Below are 22,592 nucleotides of genomic sequence, written 5' to 3'. Positions count from 1 at the left end.
CACAATGTTCTCATTCGCAAACATGGTGCATCCAATATCGCAGAACAATTTAATCCAATCAAATGACGGATTTAACACCTTTGCATGTGACGTCTTACGCAACATGGCACATCCGATATCTCAGAACAACGCAATCAAATCAAATTATGGATTTAACACCTTTGCATGTGACGTCTTAAGCAACATGGCGCATCCAAAATCGCGGGACAACGTAATCCAATCAAATGACGGATTTAACACCTTAGCATGTGATGTCTTACGCAACATGGCACATCCAATATCGTGGAACAATGTAATCCAATAAAATGATGGATTTAACACCTTTGCATGTGACGTCTTTACGCAACATGGCGCATCCAATATCACGGAACAGCATAATACACATCAAATTACCAGATTTAACACCTTTGCATGTGATGTCTTACCGCAACCATGGTGCATCAATATCGCGGAACAATGTAATAATATCAAATGATGGATTTAAAACCTTTGCATGTCAATAACAAATGTATTTCCTATTTCAATCAAAAACTAGCATGTGCCTATATTGATAACTAGCAGCGTGTTTGTTTTATATAATGCACAGCTTCACATAATGTAACGCTAGATAATATAATACTGTGAAATGTGAAATATAATCCGATTGTAGGTAAAAAAACATAATTCTATGTAAGAACTTACCTGATAAATTCATTTCTTTCATATTAGGCAAGAGTCCATGAGCTAGTGACGATAATGAGATATACATTCCTGACCAGGAGAGGGGCAAGGTTTCCCAAACACTTAAAATGCCTATAAATACACCCCTTCACCACACCACCCCACAAATCAGTTTAACGCATAGCCAAGAAGTGGGGTGATAAGAAAGGAGCGAAAGCATCAAAATAAGGAATTGGAATAATTGTGCTTTATACAAAAAAATCATAACCACCACAAAAAGGGTGGGCCTCATGGACTCTTGCTAATATGAAAGAAATGAATTTATCAGGTAAGTTGTTACATAAATTATGTTTTATTTAATGTAATTAGCAAGAGTCCATGAGCTAGTGACGTATGGGATAGCAGATACCCAAGATGTGGAACTTCCACGCAAGAGTCACTAGAGAGGGAGGGATAAAATAAAGACAGCCAATTCCGCTGAAAAATTAATCCACTACCCAAATAAAAAGTTTCAATTTTTATAATGAAAAAAAATGAAATTATAAGCAGAAGAATCAAACTGAAACAGCTGCCTGAAGTACTATTCTACCAAAAACTGCTTCTTAAAGAAGAGAAAACATCAAAATGGTAGAATTTAGTAAAAGTATGCAAAGAAGACCAAGTCATTGCTTTGCAAATCTGATCAACAGAAGCTTCATTCATAAAACGTCTCAGGAAGTAGAACTGACCTAGTAGACTGAGGCGTAATTCTCTGAGACGGGGAATTAATCCGCCTCAAATAAGGCATGATTGAATCAACAGACTTTAACCAAGATAGCCAAACGAAATGGCAGAAGCCTTCTGGCCTTCCTAAAACCAGGAAAGATAATTAGACTAGGGGGTCCATCCGCTAAAAATCGTCGCCCGCAAAAGCCGGCGACGCCATATTTGCGCGGGTTTGGTATCCTATATACGGCGTAACCTAGAAGGATAACGCGCTGTATATTATCTTGCAATGTCGCCCGTAGTTTTTTGGGCTATAGGCAGGTATACCCACACCGCGCAGGTTAGGTATCCAATATGCCAGCGTAAGGACTTACGTGGCGGAAATTGGAGAAAACTTACTCCATTTATCACCTCGCCACAAAAAGCATGCTCCGATAAGAGAGCCTTACGCTGACTATTGGAGCCCCCGTACTCCCAAACTGGCAGCTAAAATAAACCTAACGCCATGCGCAATGTCTATCTCCCATGTCAACCGCGATCTTCTAAACTAGAACCTAACACCTAAAGCAATGCGCAATGTCTATCTACCTGTCAACCGCGATCCCCCCCCCCGATAATCCCTAATACAAGTTATTAACCACTAAAACCGCCGCTCCCGGAACCCCGCCGCCACTCTACCTAAACTAACCCCCTACTGTGAGTCCACCTAAAACCGCCGCACATCTACCTTATCTATCCCCTAATTAGAACCCCTTACACCGCTGTCATCTACCTTATCTATCCCCTAATCTGACCCCTTACACCGCCGCCACCTATATAAAAATTATTAACCCCTAATCTAATCCCCCTCTCCCGCCGCCAGCTATATTAATATTATTAACCCCTAATGTAAGCCCCTTACACCGCCGCCATCTCTATTAAAATGATTAACCCCTAATTTAATCTACCGACCCCGCCGCCAGCTATATTATCTATATTAACCCTAAGTATATTATAGTTAATATAGGTATTACATTATATATATTAACTATATATTAACCCTAATTATATTAGGGTTAATATAGTTAATATAGTTACTATAGTATTTATATTAACTATATTAACTCTATCTAACCCTAACACCCTAACTAAATTTATATTAAATTAATCTAATTCATTTATAAACTAAAATATTCCTATTTAAATCTAAATACTTACCTATAAAATAAACCCTAAGATAGCTACAATATAATTAATAATTACATTGTAGCTATGTTAGGGTTAATATTTATTTTACAGGTAAATTGTTAATTATTTTAACTAGGTATAATAGCTATTAAATAGTTATTAACTATTTAATATCTACCTAGTTAAAATAATTACCCAATTACCTGTAAAATAAATCCTAACCTAAGTTACAAATACAACCTACACTATCAATAAATTAAATAAACTACAAACATCTATCTAAAAATACAATTAAATTAACTAAACTAAATTACAAAAAAAAACCACTAAATTACAAAAAATAAAAAAGATTACAAGATTTTTAAGCTAATTACACCTATTCTAAGCCCCCTAATAAAATAATAAACCCCCAAAATAAAAAAAATTCCCTGCCCTATTCTAAATTAAACAAATTTCAAAGCTCTTTACCTTACCAGCCCTTAAAAGGGCCTTTTTGTGGGGCATGCCCCAATGAATTCAGCTCTTTTGCATACAAATACAATACCCCCCCCCATTACAACCCACCACCCACATACCCCTATTCTAAAACCACCCAAACCCCCCTTAAAAAAGCCTAACACTACCCCCCTGAAGATCTCCCTACCTTGTCTTCACCACACCGGGCCGAACTCCTGATCCGATCCGGGCGATGTCTTCCTCCAAGCGGCAAAGAAGAATTCTTCCTCCGGCGATGTCTTCCCTCCAAGCGGCAAAAGAAGAATTCTTCCTCCGGCGACGTCTTCCTCCAAGCGGCAGCAAAGTCTTCATTCTTCCGGCGGCATCTTCAATCTTCTTTCTTCGCTCCGCCGCTGCGGAGCATCCATCCGGCCGACTACTGAACTTTGGAATGAGGTACCTTTAAATGACGTCATCCAAGATGGCGTCCGCCGAATTCCGATTGGGCTGATAGGATTCTATCAGCCAATCGGAATTAAGTTAGAAAAATCTGATTGGCTGATTGAATCAGCCCAATCAGATTCAAGTTCAATCCGTTTGGCTGATCCAATCAGCCAATCAGATTGAGTCGCATTCTATTGGCTGTTCCGATCAGCAATAGAATGCGAGCTCAATCTGATTGGCTGATGGATTCAGCCAATCGGATTTGAACTTGAATCTGATTGGCTGATTCAATCAAGCCAATCAGATTTTTCTAACTTAATTCCGATTGGCTGATAGAATCCTATCAGCCCAATCGGAATTCGGCGGACGCCATCTTGGATGACGTCATTTAAAGGTACCTCATTCCAAGTTTCAGTAGTCGGCCGGGATGGATGCTCCGCAGCGGCGGAGCGAAGAAAGAAGATTGAAGATGCCGCCGGAAGAATGAAGACTTTGCTGCCGCTTGGAGGAAGACGTCGCCGGAGGAAGAATTCATTCTTTGCCGCTTGGAGGAAGACATCGCCGGAGGAAGAATTCTTCTTTGCCGCTTGGAGGAAGACATCGCCCGGATCGGATCAGGAGTTCGGCCCGGTGTGGTGAAGACAAGGTAGGGAGATCTTCAGGGGGGTAGTGTTAGGCTTTTTTAAGGGGGGTTTGGGTGGTTTTAGAATAGGGGTATGTGGGTTGTAATGGGGGGGGGGGGGTATTGTATTTGTATGCAAAAGAGCTGAATTCTTTGGGGCATGCCCCACAAAAGGCCCTTTTAAGGGCTGGTAAGGTAAAAGAGCTTTGAAATTTGTTTAATTTAGAATAGGGCAGGGAAATTTTTTTTATTTTGGGGGGTTTTATTATTTTATTAGGGGGCTTAGAATAGGTGTAATTAGCTTAAAAATCTTGTAATCTTTTTTTATTTTTTGTAATTTAGTGTTTGTTTTTTTTTGTAAATTTAGTTTAGTTAATTTAATTGTATTTTTAGATAGATGTTTGTAGTTTATTTAATTTATTGATAGTGTAGGTGTATTTGTAACTTAGGTTAGGATTTATTTTACAGGTAATTGGGTAATTATTTTAACTAGGTAGATATTAAATAGTTAATAAACTATTTATAGCTATTATACCTAGTTAAAATAATTAACAATTTACCTGTAAAATAAATATTAACCCTAACATAGCTACAATGTAATTATTAATTATATTGTAGCTATCTTAGGGTTTATTTTATAGGTAAGTATTTAGATTTAAATAGGAAATATTTTAGTTTATAAATGAATTAGATTAATTTAATATAAATTTAGTTAGGGGTTGTTAGGGTTAGATAGAGTTAATATAGTTAATATAAATACTATAGTAACTATATTAACTATATTAACCCTAATATAATTAGGGTTAATATAGTTAATTATATATAATGTAATACCTATATTAACTATAATATACTTAGGGTTAACATAGATAATATAGCTGGAGGCGGGGTAGGTAGATTAATTAGGGGTTAATCATTTTAATAGAGATGGCGGCGGTGTAAGGGGCTTACAATGGGGGTTAATTATTTTAATATAGATGGCGGCGGTGTTAGGGGCTCACTTTTAGGGGGTTATAGATATAATATAGCTGGCGGCGGGGTACGGGAGCGGAGGTTTAGGGGTTAATAACCTTTATTAGGTTTGCGGCGGGGTACGGGAGCGGCGGTTTAGGGGGTTAATAGCTTTTTTATTGTTAGGATAGTGAGGAGGGATAGCGGATAGAGGGTTAGGACAGTGCGGGCTATGTTAGGGAGGCGTGTTAGACAGTGCGGGCTATGTTAGGGAGGCGTGTTAGCCAGTGCTGGTGGTGTTTTTAGACTTTAGTCAGGTTTTATAGTGCGCCGGCAGTTTCTAACGTGCCGCAAGTCACTGGCGACGCCAGAAATTTGTACTTACGCAGATTTCTGGACATCGCTGGTTTGTCAGACTTACGGCACGTTAGCATCTGACTGGCGACTTATATGGGGATAGCTCGAGTTGCGAGCTGAAACTGCGGGCGACGCCGGTTCCCTCGCTTGCGCCGCAAACTGCGATCTATATCGGATCGCGCCCCTAGAAGTCTGTCTGAAATCTGAGTAGCTTCAACATAATATTTCAAAACTCTTACCACATCCAAAGAATGTAAGAATCTTACCAAAGAATTCTTAGGATTAGGACACAAGGACAAAAACAATAATTCCTCCATCAAACAGAGATAATCCGCTTCCCAATTGTCTATACCTGGGGAAAAAACACAGAAAATAGATAGGAGCTGGATTTAGCCCAAGCAAATATCCGAGATACTTCTGTCACAACCTAAGAACTGATAGTTCCACCCTGATGATTAACATAGGCCACAGTTGTGACATGTCTGTCTGAAAAAACAATAAACGTCTCTCTCTTCAAAAAGAAACCAAACTGAAGAACTCTGAGAATGCACAGAGTTCCAAAAATATGAAATGGTAATCTCGCCTCCTGAGATTTCCAAACCCCTTGTATTGACAGAGATCCTCAGACAACCTCCCAACCTAAAAGACTCGCATCTGTAGAGATCATGGTCCAGGTTGAAAGAACCGAAGAGACCTGTAGAACTAAATGATGGTGATCTTAACCACCGAATCAAAGATAGTTAAACATTAGGATTAAAATATATAAAAAAGTGATATCCTAGAATCCCTGCACCATTATTCAGTATAAGAAACTGAAAGGTTTCCTAAATGAGCAAAGGGATTGAATCCAATGCTGCAGCCATGAAACCTAAAACTTCCATGCATATATAGCAACTTGAAGAAAAATAATAGAGCCTGAAAGTTCCGACAAACGGAACCCAATAAACTTGTCACTTGTCTGTTAGAGACAAAAACATTGACATAAACTATCTGGAAACCTAAAAAAGGTGACCCTTGTGTGAGGAATCAAGGAGCTTTTGATAAAAAAAGCTACACTACAGAAAGTAGCTCAAAATAAAGGCAGACAGCTGCCAGTACCCAAGATGGCGCCCATTAGGCTAGAGGGGGAGGTTAGAGAACTGTTTGATGGGGGATCCATGATATTGGAGGCTAAGGGGGGATTCTACACAGCAGGCATATGCAAAATATGCTATTACCCCCCCCAAAAAAAAATATACCTTTTTATATTAGATGGCGGGAACAATTGTGGGGTGAGGGAGGGAAGAGAGCTGTTTGGGAGGGATCAGGGGGTCTGATGTTTCAGGTGGGAGGCTGATCTCTACACTAAAGCTAAAATTAACCCTGCAAACTCCCTACAAGCTACCTAATTAACCCCTTCACTGCTAGCCATAATACACGTGTGATGCACAGCAGCATTTAGCAGCCTTCTAATTATCAAAAGCAACACCAAAGCCACATATGTCTGCTATTTCTGAACAAAGGGGATCCCAGAGAAGCATTTACAACCATTTGTGCCATAATTGCACAAGCTGTTTGTAAATAATTTCAGTGAGAAACCTAAAGTTTGTGAAAAAGGAAACAATTTATTTTTATTTGATCGCATTTGGCGCTGAAATGGTGGCATGAAATATACCAAAATGGGCCTAGATCAATACTTTGGGTTGTCTACTACACTACACTAAAAGCTAAAATTAACCCTACACATTCCCTACAAGCATCCCTGATTAACCCCTGCACTGCTGGACATAATACACGTGTGGTGTGCAGCGGCATTTAATAGCCTTCTAATTACCAAAAAGCAACGCCAAAAGCCATATATGTCTGCTATTTCTGAACAAAGGGGATCCCAGAAAAAGCATTTACAACCATTTATGCCATAATTGCACAAGCTGTTTGTAAATAATTTCAGTGGGAAACCGAAAGTTTGTGAAAAAAATTTGTGAAAAAGGGAATGCTTTTTTGTATTTGATCGCATTTGGCGGTGAAATGGTGGCATGAAATATACCAAAATGGGCCTAGATCCATACTTTGGGATGTCTTCTAAAAAAAAATATACATGTCAAGGGATATTCAGGAATTCCTGAAAGATATCAGTGTCCCAATGTAACTAGCGCTCATTTTGAAAAAAAGTGGTTTGGAAATAGCAAAGTGCTACTTGTATTTATGGCCCTATAACTTGTAAAAAAAAAGCAAAGAACATGTAAACATTGGGTATTTCTAAACTCGGGACACAATTTAGAAACTATTTAGTATGGGGTGTTTTTTGGTGGTTGCAGATGTGTAACAGATTTTTGGGATAAAAGTTAGAAAAAGTGTGTTTTTTTCCATTTTTTCCTCATATTTTATAATTTTTTTTATAATAAATTATAAGATATGATGAAAATAATGGTATCTTTAGAAAGTCCATTTAATGGCGAGAAAAACGGTATATAATATGTGTGGGTACAGTAAATGAGTAAGAGGAAAATTACAGCTAAACACAAACACAGCAGAAATGTAAAAATAGCCTTTGTCACAAACGGACAGAAAATGGAAAAGTACTGTTGTCATTAAGGGGTTAAAATAGAATCAGAAAAAAATTCTTATAAATTTCTAAGTATATCTTGTACATCAGATGTAAAAAGAATAGCAATATATAAAGCATAAATACTAATGGATTCTGCATGTAAAGGTTTATCATGATAACTTATTACAAACCATAGCTAAAGATAAACATTCATAACATTTAAAATAAATGAACTTAGCTTTGGTAGGATTGATCTCAGTCAACAGGAATCCCTCAGCATGTTCTGATCCAGGAACAGTGTATGGAAAATCTTGCAATATGTAATAGAAAAAAAACAACATATAAAGCAAAATTATCAAATTCCTTAAATGACAGTTTCAGGAATGGGAAAAAAATGCAAAACAAACAAGCCTTTAGCAACCAGAAGCAACAAAAAAGTGAGACTTAAATAATGTGAGAAAAAGTGGAACAAGTATGACGCACACATTATTGGCGCCAAGTATGACACCCACATTATTGGCGCCAAGTACAACGCCCATATTTTTTGGCGCCAAGTATGACGCCACATCCTCTTACGCCAAAAACGACGCCCACATTTTTTGACGCAAGAAAACATCTGAAAACACATGCGTCAAAAAATGACGTAACAACGAACAAATTTCTGGCGTCAACTACGGCGCCGGAAATGACAAAATTTTGCGCCAAAAAAGTTCGTGCCAAGAATGACGCAATAAATTGAAGCATTTTCTGCCCCCGCGAGCCTAACAGCCCGCAGGGAAAAAAGTCAATTGAAAATTTTCAAGGTAAGAAAAAAAAATATTTATTCATATGCATTATCCCAAATAATGAAACTGACAGTCTGAATGAAGGAATACTGATTATCCTGAATCATGGCAAATATAAGTTTAAACACATATATTTAGAATTTTACATATAAAGTGCCCAACCATAGCTTAGAGTGTCATGAATAGAAATAAGACTTACTTACCCCAGGACACTCATCTACATATAGTAGATAGCCAAACCAGTACTGAAACGAGAATCAGTAGAGGTAATGGTATATAAGAGTATATCGTCGATCTGAAAAGGGAGGTAGGAGAAGAAATCTCTACGACCGATAACAGAGAACCTATGAAATAGATCCCCTAGAGGAAGACCATTGTATTCAAATAGGCAATACTCTCTTCACATCCCTCTGACATTCACTGCACTCTGAGAGGAAAACCGGGCTTCAGCCTGCTGCGAAGCGCATATCAACGTAGAATCTAGCACAAACTTACTTCACCACCTCCATGGGAGGCAAAGTTTGTAAAACTGAATTGTGGGTGTGGTGAAGGGTGTATTTATAGGCATTTTAAGGTTTGGGAAACTTTGCCCCTCCTGGTAGGAATGTATATCCCATACGTCACTAGCTCATGGACTCTTGCTAATTACATGAAAGAAATATATATTTCATTAGAATAGGAAGATTAGGAAATATTTAGGAAGCAGTTGACAAGGGTAAACAAAGGCCAGCATAGCCCCTTTGGAGCTATCTGACAAGGTGACATAGTGCATCACAGTCCTTTCAGGGAGTTGACAAGGGTAAACAAAGGCCAACATAGCCCCTTTGGAGTCATCTGACAAGTTGACATAGTGCATCATAGTCCTTTCAGGGAGTTGACAAGGTTAAACAAAGGCCAGCATAGCCCCTTTGGAGCCATCTGACAAGTTGACATAGTGCATCACAGTCCTTTCAGGGAGTTGACAAGGGTAAACAAAGGCCAGCATAGCCCCTTTAGAGCCATCTGACAAGGTGACATAGAGCATCATAGTCCTTTCAGGGAGTTGAGAAGGGTCAACAAAGCACAACATAGCCCTTTAGTTGAAATCTGACAAGGTGAAATAGTGAAACAGGCACAACAAGAACAAACAAAACAAAAAACTGAGCCAATGGGCAACAAATAGAACATGTGGATGGAGGAGTTATTCGTGCTCCCTCAGGTCATCTCTGGATCCTCCACTTACTGGGGCATCATCCTCACCTTCCTCGGCCTGAAGTTGTGTAGCTGCAGTTTGCAGCATTGCCTCTATACAGATTATGCGTGTTAGCATCAGGCGATTAAGCCGCAGCTGTATAACCATGGTGTCATGCATCCTTGCCAGCAACTGATGTAAACTCATAACCTAAACAAAAATAAAGATTAAAAATTATTATTAATTACAGAACATAATAAAAATATAGCAAAGAGACATTGTACTAATTAAAATACAAATCAGGATTATAATAAAATATGCTATAGAGAAGAAGAATTCATAGATAAAACCAATAAGATATTAAGAAAACTAAATACCCTATCGATATTAAAAAAATGGGGATGATGGTGGGAGGGTGATGCCCAGTAGTGGAAGGTCCATCTGAATATATAATACAAATTTATAAATACATATATTATATGAAAATATATTATTATATTGAAATAAATTAATATTCACTATCATTTTAAATCTGTATTCATTTTCTCATAAAATATTTATACAAAGTCACAATAATAACTATGTTTAAAGGTATTGATTGATTTGAAGCAAGTCTAATTTCTAATAATATTTAATTGATCCTTGAAAATATGATTGCTCACTGGTATTTTTCATAGAACGTTTGATCAATACATTAAAAATAGTATTTTTCTAAGTCAACATTATGTGCTAATCTTTATGATTTTACAATATGCTATTTCTCTTTTTGATAATATATCAGTATGCATGTATGCATTTGATATTGAAACGCCAGAGTTCTTTTAGACACATGCCCGTGGATTGACTTTGGAGACTCCACCAATTGGATAATATGGGAGTGTATAATATGATCAAATATAAATGGCCACTCCACATATCCTTTGAATCAAGATTACCATATAGATTAAGATGATTGCCTTTGTAATCTTAAATAAATTATTTTAAGCTTGATAGTTCAATCAATTACTATTCAGAATATATACACGGTAGATACTACTGTTCATATTAAATATTAAGAATAGAATGTTATCTATCTGACATTACTTTTACAGAGTATGTTTTGTGAATATATCTTTTACATTAGGATTAAATGTATGTCATCCCAATATTAATAGACAAATTCAGAATTTAACTTTTTAGGTTAGAGGAATATTAATGTTTGAGTGAAATGGAAAGTCTACACATAAATCATTTTTAAATCAATTTACATATCATACATCATGAAATTAAATTAATGAACTTCAACATGATTATGTTTTATGTATACTTATGATGACATAATGAGATGGTCTGCATCTAGGCACTCAGATGATTAGCAATGACTGTCTGTACAATTATAAGATGATTATTGGTTGTTTGGATGTAATATGTATCTGACATCATGATGTCATTCATGACAATTTATAAATAAATAAGCAAATAAATCCATAATTTCTATGTTCATGCTGCATGATATAGAAAGGGGGGCAGTAGTGTAATTGAAAATTAATGGAATAATATATTTTAAAGGGACCAAACTGTAGACTTTAGTTTTATTCAATAGTATGATTTTGGAACAATACACATTATATACATGTTGTTATATATTTGACGTACCGTGAAAAAGGGGTAGTGTACAAGCGCTAAGGTAATCCCCAAGCTGTATCCAAACAGAGATCCTAACCAACCTCCAAAAAATATGCACAAGTAGTAAGAAGTGAATACAGCGCCAACAAGAGGCCAAGGGATAAATATACTCACAGAGAGATAAAAGAAGATTATTTAATGAACCATGTTAAAATGCATCAGTAATAAAAGACTATATATAAAAATGTAAAAAGCACATATAAATAAAATTACAAATACAGGAATATCTTACAGAAGCGGCTCAAAGGGCCAAAGCTGATAATTACAATAAAAACAGAGGTAATAACAGGTGATCAGTGTGAGTGGTACACCAGAATAAGAGTGTATACTAATAAAACAGAATTAGCCTAAGTACAACTATAAACAAGTGCATCAAGCAAAAAACTAATAAACAATAGTACAAATAATAGTGTTCAAAAGAATAGTGTTTCAAAAATAGTGTTCCAAAAAATAGAAAAATGCACTGCAGTGCAAAAAAAGGGGGGTAGCAAAATAATTGTATAGATACGATCAAATAGTGAGTGAGTGCAAATGGATATAAAAATGCTAGCTACTTAATCCAGTGAGGTTGAGATATAATTAAATAAAATACACAATATGCAATAACATAAAAAATAAAATACACAATATGCAATAACATAAAAAATAATAAAATATAATCCAAAAAAATGTGTTAAAAAAGTTGATCAACAAATGTTAGTGAAGAACAAAAATAAGTCAATCAAAACTAAAAAATGGAAAAAATGGGTGATGAAAAGCAAGGTGAAAGTGAGGAAATTGATTCCTTCCAATGTTAGTTACTTTAACAGATCCAAATTCCTGAGTGTGGTAGCTGAAGTAGCTGATTGGATCCTAGCACCTAGCTAGTCTTGAGAAAGGCCCTTTTTTGAGGGCAGAAACGCGTTGACATATTGGTAAGCATTACTTTAATCTTTACTTCATTCTCATATTGGATACACTATGTTGTGAATTTCTTTTTTTACAGGGACACTTTTTAGGATACCATAGGAGCAGCTGACAGGTGCTAGGATCCAATCAGCTACTTCAGCTACCACACTCAGGAATTTGGATCTGTTAAAGTAACTAACATTGGAAGGAATCAATTTCCTCACTTTCACCTTGCTTTTCATCACCCCATTTTTTCCATTTTTTAGTTTTGATTGACTTATTTTTGTTCTTCACTAACATTTGTTGATCAACTTTTTGAACACATTTTTTTGGATTATATTTTATTATTTTTTATGTTATTGCATATTGTGTATTTTATTTTTTATGTTATTGCATATTGTGTATTTTATTTAATTATATCTCAACCTCACTGGATTAAGTAGCTAGCATTTTTATATCCATTTGCACTCACTCACTATTTGATCGTATCTATACAATTATTTTGCTACCCCCCTTTTTTTGCACTGCAGTGCATTTTTCTATTTTTTGGAACACTATTTTTGAAACACTATTCTTTTGAACACTATTATTTGTACTATTGTTTATTAGTTTTTTGCTTGATGCACTTGTTATAGTTGTACTTAGGCTAATTCTGTTTTATTAGTATACACTCTTATTCTGGTGTACCACTCACACTGATCACCTGTTATTACCTCTGTTTTTATTGTAATTATCAGCTTTGGCCCTTTGAGCCGCTTCTGTAAGATATTCCTGTATTTGTAATTTTATTTATATGTGCTTTTTACATTTTTATATATAGTCTTTTATTACTGATGCATTTTAACATGGTTCATTAAATAATCTTCTTTTATCTCTCTGTGAGTATATTTATCCCTTGGCCTCTTGTTGGCGCTATATATTTGACGTACCATCAGACTCCAAGATAGCCACATCCTCCTCCATCGCACATGTAACATCCATAGCTGTAAAACATAATATGTTGGGTACACGTTAAAATCTAATTTTATAACATGTGTTACTGGTGCTCAAGGACACACATCAATGTTGCATTAAAGAGATTCTGAATCAAAGTTAGGAATTTCATAATTTTGATAGAGCATGCAATTTAAATAAAATATATAATTATCGATGATTAATAATTAAATGTGATTGTCTGTATTATGTAAATCAGGAAAAAACATAGTACACGGAACATTTAATAGTTATCATGTGTGTATCACTTGATGATTGTTGTCTACATTTATACAAAATATCAAAATGTGCTAGCCATGTTCAGAAGCACAAAGGTGTAGACTAAGAAGCTTTGTGATCTTAATATTAAACCAATTAAAAAATATAATTAGAGGAGTACATTATAAGTTGTATTTAAATGGAATACTTCATCATAATCATGATCTGAATATTTTTGAAAAAGAGACCTTTGATAACATATGAATGAGTAAATCGACTTACCAGCATTCTTCAAAGGCAGGTCTGCATCGGTGCTGGGTCCTTCCGAGCTTGTCAAAATAAATTAAACTAGTAAAGGGACAGTATACACTCATTTTCATATAACTGCATGTAATAGACACTACTATAAAGAATAAGATGCACAGATACTAATATAAAAATCCAGTATAAAACTGTTTAAAAACTTACTTAGAAGCTCTCAGTTTAGCTCTGTTGAAAAGGTAGCTGGAAAGCCCACTACAAGTGGGAAATAAGACATGTCCCCCCTCCCCCTTCTTTTGCATATGAAAAGACCCTTTACACAAACAGGAGCAAGCTGGAGAAGGTAGCTAACGGTATTCTCATAAAACTTTGGGGCTTGGTTAGGAGTCTGAAAACCAGAGCAATGTTATTTAAAAATAAGCAAAACTAAACATTTTAAAAAAAAAAAACTTTATGGGCTATATAAATAGATTATCTACAAAACATTCATGCAAAGAAAAAATGAGTGCATAATGTCCCTTTAATGATATAAATAAATATTATGTAACACAATTTGTACATCAGCTTTAAATATACATATTTGTTATTATAAAATACAATTATTCGAAACTATTTAAAATAATATATTTTCAAAATGTGAAGACTAGACCACTAATATGAAAATTAAATTCATTAGTTCAGCAAGGTGAATGGAAAAAAATGATGTCTTTCACATATGTCCTATTTCTTAAAATATTAGACATCCAATTCTTATCATATTAATCTATGGCATATCTAAAAATAACTATTGGTCTCTGTTTCTAAATAAATCCAGACAGACAATTAACACTTTGAATAACAACTGGTGACAACTAGAGCATAATACATGTGGCACATATATAAATATGTGCAATGTACAGTAATCCGGTTTCTGACACAACACATATTGATCACAATGCAAGACATAAGATATATTTTAAAATATGTCATTATGGTGCTGTTAGAATATGCTTATAAATTAAGGTAATCCGAGATGTGATTTAAATCACAGTATTGTTTCATCAAAACAGTGTAATGATTAATAAAGATATGTTGTATCTTTAGATAAATTCAATATCAATATTTGAGAATATCACTCTAAAGTAATAGTCTATTCCATATGTTGATGTAATGAATCATATAGAGCATGCTATTTCAATCAAATTTATAATTTCCTCCTATCATCATGAATATGTAATTATCCTTCTCTCTTAATGATAAGAATAAAATATCAGGGGGCGGAGCTTGGCCATGCAGGAACATGGTCGCAAGCTAGAGGAGCTCTGAGCAGTAACGACTCATTAAAGACAGTGAGGACCTGAAATTTTGCCCAAACTTACACCAAACACATACCGGAGTATGTGTTTGGTGTCAGTGAGCATTTTGGTGAACAGCCAGAATTACAGTGCTGCAACAGCAACGGCACCCGATCTGCATATTTGAGAGCTGATGCGGCCACCATCTTAGATGCCATGCGGTGCAGGATATAAAAGTTATAAGGAGAGGTTTAAATAACTGTGAGAAGCTGATCCGAGTGACAAACTTGCCAGCAATCAGATAAGTACCGGACACGTTGCAACTTAACAGTGCTGGTTGAAGTGATGAAAACGTTTATAAAGGGCAGCCATGTGCTTCTTTTTCTTTTACCTGCAACCCACTGCTACACAATAGCAGCAGATTAAGTGCAGTCACACATGAAACATAGCATATGAACCCTATAGCCACAATATTATTAAAAGGGGCGACAAAATAAATATCTACCTTATATCTGCATAGGTTAATTTAACCCCACAAGGCCCCTCAACAACAACAATCTCTGCTCTGACCATCAGGGATTTTTTCCATAAAGGATGTAACCAGTGTGGGACTTTTGCTCTGCTTCCTATTACATAAGACCAACAAAACCAAAGATGTATTAAGTATATATATCAACGAATTGTCCTGTATTGGGCTTGCTTTATAACTTATAAGGTGGACAACAACACTTACAAGCAGCTATCAAAGCAGTTAATACTAATAAAGCAGCAATAGGGGTACAGCAACCACAAAATAACCCAGCCATTTCTAAGGGGGAAATCTACCGTATTATCCTGAGGTATATATTTTACAAAAATGGCGCTTAGAAGGGGTACTAAATCAGAAAAACCTTACAACTTTGGTTAGTACCTTTTTCCAACCACAAGAGGTAGCTATAACCTCACAGATAGAAGATGACACAGATCTAAGTAATAGCTCTTCTGCTCAAGAAAATACACAGATCCCCATAGTATGCATCACAACTTAAAAGAGACATTGCCAACCTTCCAACTAAGGCAGACTTCCAGTCGCTCAAAGACCTAATCAAAGCTGAACTGTCCACTATGAAAAAAGATATATCTGAAATAGGTAATAGAGTGCTGGACGTCGAAGAAACACAGGAAACAGCCAATGAAATGATAGACACGATCACTCAGCTACAACTAAAGATAGAAGATTTGGAAAACAGAGGAAGACTAAATAATTTGCGTATAAGGGGCATACCAGAATCAGTCATAACTAAAGAATTGGAGGATTACACCCAAAATCTTTTTAAACATCTCATGGGAAATACATCTATAGCCCCCATGTTTCTGGAAAGAATACACAGGGCTTTAAGACCTCAGCCAGTGAATACTGCACCTCCTAGGGATGTAATACTTCGCTTCCTGAACTTCAGGGACAAAGAACTGATATGGCAACAAGCCAGACAAGCACGTTTCATCAACTACCTGGACCATAAACTACAGATCTATTTTGATCTGAGCGCAGCCACAATAGCAAGAAGAAAGGAGGAAAGACATCTCACAACACAGCTACAGGAGAAAAACTTGAAATACAGATGGGGATACCCTTCAGTCTCAACGTCACCAAAGATGGAGTCACCTTTACCTACAGAGGCCCACAGGACCTAGAAAACTTCACTGCACAACTGGGACTTGTAGGCTCAACAATAGACACTAATGACTCGACAAGTTCTCCTAACCTACAAGCACCTAGATCAGAAGCTATTGTTAGATTCTCCCAAAGATCCAAATGGTTACAATTACCACTTAACAAGAAAATGGGACAGTAAACACCCCGGATGACGCAGCCGGAGTCTACTCCAGTTACTTAAGTATAATAATATATATGTGGTCCGCTAAATATTTATATTCTTATTGTTCTTTTTTGTTGGTTACCTATACATGGCACTATGAATAAGTTGCTGCATGGGGTTCTACATTGTGTTATCTGACTAAAGGGTTTTAGAAATGGTCAAAAGTTAATATTATGTGATTAAGTTAAGACAACTATGTGGTATAATGTTATGTTGTTTGCTATATATTATTAATGCACATTATTGTTCTCACGTCTAAATACAAATGTTTTAAATGCACAGCGGAAATGTCGTGCTGCGACCCTGTCACAGTGGTAGAGGATGCATGTTCGTGTTCTCTATGCTATATGTATTTGTTTAGGATTATATTGTTTCAGGTATCGATGTAAGTCTTCCATGGTTTTAATGTCATTACATATGTGGTTCTATACTCCAAATACGTCATCTCAATGGGAAAATGTATGTATAAGAGAAACTTGGTTAAGTCACATGCTAGGGTCCGATATGGTTTCCAACACATTCCTTTACGCACTGAATGAGGGAAAATCAGATAGTGCCCAATTCCCATTTGTAAACTCATGAGTGATAAAAAGGACAACACACTTACATTCCTAACGATTAATGCCAAAGGCCTTAATAGCCCAATGAAAAGAAACATAGCACTAAAAGATATTAAACACAGGGGAAGCGGCATAGTTTATATTCAAGAAACACATTTTCTTAAGAGTAGGGAGCCAAAAACATTTCAATACAAATTTGGAACATGCTACTATGCTTCTAACTCCAAGAAAACAAATGGCGTAGGAATCATCATAAGGAAAAACATCCCTTTTGTACCACAGAATATAATTAGACATAAAGAGGGGAGATATTTGATAATTGTAGGCTTATTATATAACATACCAACTACCTTAGCGTGCGTATACGACCCAAATAAAAAACAAGATGCATTTTTTCATAATTTTTGCAATATACTTTTAGAACAGCAAAAGGGAATAGTTATTACTGCAGGGGACTTTAACCTAACTCTAGAGCGGTCTATGGATAACTCCAACGGAACTTCTTCAGTACCACATAAGGTTATATCCAAAGTTAAAACAGACCTCAAAGATTCTTTATTGCATGACGCATGGAGAATACTTAATGATAATAATAATGATTACACGTTCTATTCCCCACCTCACAAGCGTTACTCTAGGATAGACCTCATCATGCTGGATGTACACAGCTTATAACTAGCTACTAAATCAGAAATCAGCACCTGTACATGGTCAGACCATTCAACAGTAAATTTCACACTCAAGTGGCCTAATATGCCACTAACTAAATATATATGGAGGTTAGACAACTCTATATTAGAAGACCCCATACATTTCCAAACAATAGAAAAACACTTGTAGAATACTTTGAATTCAATGAAGGATCAGTTGCAGATAATAGAATACTATGGGAAGCACACAAGGGGGTAATTAGAGGAGACCTCATGAAAATAAAAGCTTACATACTAAAACAAAAAAAACAGTCTCTGCAATTAACATTGAATAAAATAGCAGATATAGAAACGGCACACAAAGAGGACCCCAAAAACGACACTTTATTCCGAGAATTGGAAACGCAAAAGCAAATTTTAGCTGCTATGTTAAATAAGGAACACAAAAGAGAATCACTAAAATTAAATCAGAGATATTATGACAAGGACAATAAATGCCATAAACTATTAGTGAGAAAATTAAGACGGAAAACACATTGTTCTTATGTACTGAAAATTAATGATAATGTACAGACACATTATAATACACAGGATATTGCAGAGTCATTTCGGAAATATTACGAGGCCCTTTATAATTTATCCTCAGGTACAACTCAAGATGCCAATGCTTTGCAGCACAATAGACAGGAAAAAATACAGAAATACTTAAGCTAGATAAGCAACAAAGTAAAGACATTTCGGTACCTATCACAGTTATGGAGATAAAGTCAATCATCAAGGATTTACCAGTTGATAAAGCACCAGGACCTGATGGCTTCACAAACACTTATTATAAGAAATTTAAAGATACCCTTGCCCCCCAGTTATGTACTCTTTTTAATGCCATCTTGAATGTTAAGCCATTTTCCACTAATTCCCTTGAGGCCCATATAACTCTCCTACCTAAACCAAGCAAGTATTCCACATAAGTTGAAAATTACAGGCCAATTTCACTTTTAAATACGGATATAAAAATTTTCGCCAAATTACTAGCAAATCGTTTGACAAAGGTAATGCCAGACTTGATCAATAAAGATCAGGTTGGATTTATCAAATCGAGGGAAGCTAGGGATAATACTGTTTGAGCAGTATAAATATTACTACACGCAACAATGACCCACACACCTTTAGTGGTTATATCCCCAGATGCTGAAAAAGCATTCGACCGCATATGCTGGTCTTTCCTAAAATGCTCATTGCAAAATCTGGGATTAAGCCAATCATTTATTGAAAAAATATTCTCACTATATGCCTCCCCAACTGCAAAGATTAGGATCAATGGAACTCTGTTTAGCTCATTCCATATCACTAATGGGACAAGACAGGGGTGCCCCCTCTCCCCCTCATTGTTTGCATGCATTATAGAGTCACTGGCAACACGAATTAGGTTGGAACAGGCAATACACGGTATTAGTATCGGAAATACAGACCACAAAATTCTCCTATATGCAGATGATGTACTATTATTCACTACAAATCCAGAAATAGCCATTCCAAAAATAATGTCAATACTTGATGAATTTAGAGAGGTCTCATATTACAAAATAAACTTTACAAAATCCGAAATTTTTAATGCAACATTACCTCCTGAATCCATGCAACATATTATGACCTCATGCCCTTTTAGGTTACAAAAAAGAATATGAAATACCTGGGGATATATTTATCGACATCTGTTACAGATCTGTTCAGGTATAATTACCTACCCCTAAGCAGTGAAATTATACCAGACCTCTCAAGATGGAGAGCTAGACAGATCTCTTGGCTGGGCGGATACATAGTGTAAAGATGAATGTGTTGCCAAGAATGCTGTACTTAATGCAAGCACTACCTATACCTATCACCCCGTTATTCATCCCGCAGTTACAGCGTCAAATATTCAAATTTATATGGGACAAAAAACAGGTGAGAATAAATAAAAAAATAATGACCCTCCCCACTCATCTGGGGGGATTGGGAGTACCGGACTTTCAAAAATATAGAGAGGCAATATTCCTGCAGAGAATAATAGATTGGTTCCATAATGGGGAGACCAAAATGTGGGTGGAGATGGAACATATTATTTCTAACTCAGATCACTTGGGAGCACAGTGCTGGACCACCAGGGGTAAAAATTCACCACATAGTTCCGTTAACGAATTAATAAACTAAACCTATTCTGTTTGGAACAGAACACGAGTCACATACACATTCCTCTCATCCCAATATTCACCTCTCACCCCTCTTATTGATAACCCAGAGTTCACACCTGGTCAGGGTTATATTAAAAAAGCCCTACAAGGCAAGACGAGAACACTACATATATATCAAATGGCCAACGAAACAACCAAGTATACACAACAAGACCTCTCAAACAGAGGGTTGCCATTCTTCCAACAATGGTTTCCCTATTATCAGTGTCAATCATACATTTCAAAACATAGAGATAAGCTTAACCTATTAAGACCCTTAACAAACGTTGAGAGGCTATGCGTCCACACAGAGAAGATAACGCACACCCTTTCCACTATACATGGTATTTTGCAACAAATAAATCCGGGTTATATTCCACAATTTTTAAATACGTGGAGTAAAGAGTTAGATATTGAAATCACATATTCAGAATCTCTTAAAATATTTAGTAATATAAAAAGTTCCTCCGTGTCATGTAGACTTCTAGAAATGAATTACAAAATACTGCATAGGTGGTATTTGACCCCAAACAGACTAAAAAAAAATACCTCAAAAGACAGAATACATGCTGGAGATGCAAAAATAGTGTGGGAAGGGAAGCATGGCACATATTTGGTGGACTTGCCACAAGTTAACTCCCTTCTGGAAAGCAATAGCCACAGAAATGACCCAAATACTAGATAAAACTATCCCGCTACAACCAGATGTGTGGTTATTCCATAGATTCCCACGTTCCAAGCCCAATGAACATAGGAAATTACTTAATGTTTTAAGCAATGCTGCAAAGTACGCAATAGTTAGGAATTGGAAAACTACGGAAATTCCTTCAGTGGCTAGTTGGATAGACATATGTAATAATTCACTAAGTTTAGAGGAATACCATTATCTCAAAACCAGATGGGGGGACGTCTATCATAATATTACATTCTATTGGGAATCTTATATAGCTTCGAAATTTCATAAGCACTAGTATTTATGCACATAAGTCTGCCTTAAGGCAGACTCCAACCAGATGAGCTATAACTATAAATTGAACTTTGTTGGGATGACGAGTGACATCAGCTGGGTCTTATTGATAAACTAGAGATGGAACACATACATACCCTTGGATAGTTTCGGGATGACCATCGATACCTGATTTTCATTTTTGTTTTGTTTCTTGAAATATCATTGTTTGAATTGAATTTCATTATTTAAAACTGATACCTATGTAACTCAAAAAAAGTAATGACCAAGATCATTTTATATGCCTACTTATGTGGATGTATACTTACTTGTTGGATTGTATCACACAACTTTTATTTGTATTCCTTGGTCAATAAAAACCAAATAAATAAAAAAGAATAAAATATCAAAGCATATGAGATGTATTTTTATATATTCTGCACGTGTAAAAATGTGTTAGTGTTGCATACCCCCCAACTGTCCCGATTTTTGCGGGACAGTCCCGATTTTAGGGGTCTGTCCCCCTGTCCCAGGTTGCTAGCCATCTGTCCCGATTTTCCCCATGCATAAAAAAAAACTTTTTTTTTTTTTTTTTTAAATTCTATTGGGCCCATACTCAGAAGCAGCTGACTTTGCTCTCACAGGGTTAGATACCTGTTAGATTCCCTGTGGAAAAGTTATGGTGTGTGGGTTAAGCAGGAGTAAGAAGGCTGTATACACTCTGACCACGGGTAATGGTGACCTCTCTAACCTACCTCTGGTAGTGATGATGTCTAACCCCTGGTGATAATACTAGCATGCCTTCAGTTTTATAAAAAGAGCAGTGCTAATACCAGGGTAACGAACAATGGCAGCCGCAGACTGCCAGCTAATGTGCTTGCCAACCCCAGGACCCCATACAATAAATTACAGATACCCATATATGATGAAGTGTGTGTGTCTATCTGTATCCATAACTGTGTGTGTGTATCTGTATGTATAAGTTTATGCTATGTAGTGTGTGTGTATCTGCATGTATAAATGTAAGCTATGTGGTGTGTGTATGTGTATCTGCATGTATAAGTGTGTATCTGCATGTATAAGTGTATGCTATGTAGTGTGTGTGTGTCTGCATGTATAAGTGTATACTATGTAGTGTCTGTATCTGCATGTATAAGTGTATGCTGCATGTGTGTCTGCATGTATAAGTGTATACTATGTAGTGTCTGTATCTGCATGTATAAGTGTATGCTATGTAATGTGTGTGTGTGTGTATCTGCATGTA

This window comes from Bombina bombina, chromosome 6 (genome assembly GCF_027579735.1).
Source record: "Bombina bombina isolate aBomBom1 chromosome 6, aBomBom1.pri, whole genome shotgun sequence".
Classification (NCBI taxonomy): Eukaryota; Metazoa; Chordata; class Amphibia; order Anura; family Bombinatoridae; genus Bombina; species Bombina bombina.
The sequence above is the reverse complement of the archived record's forward strand: the minus strand, read 5'-3'. Positions refer to the sequence as shown.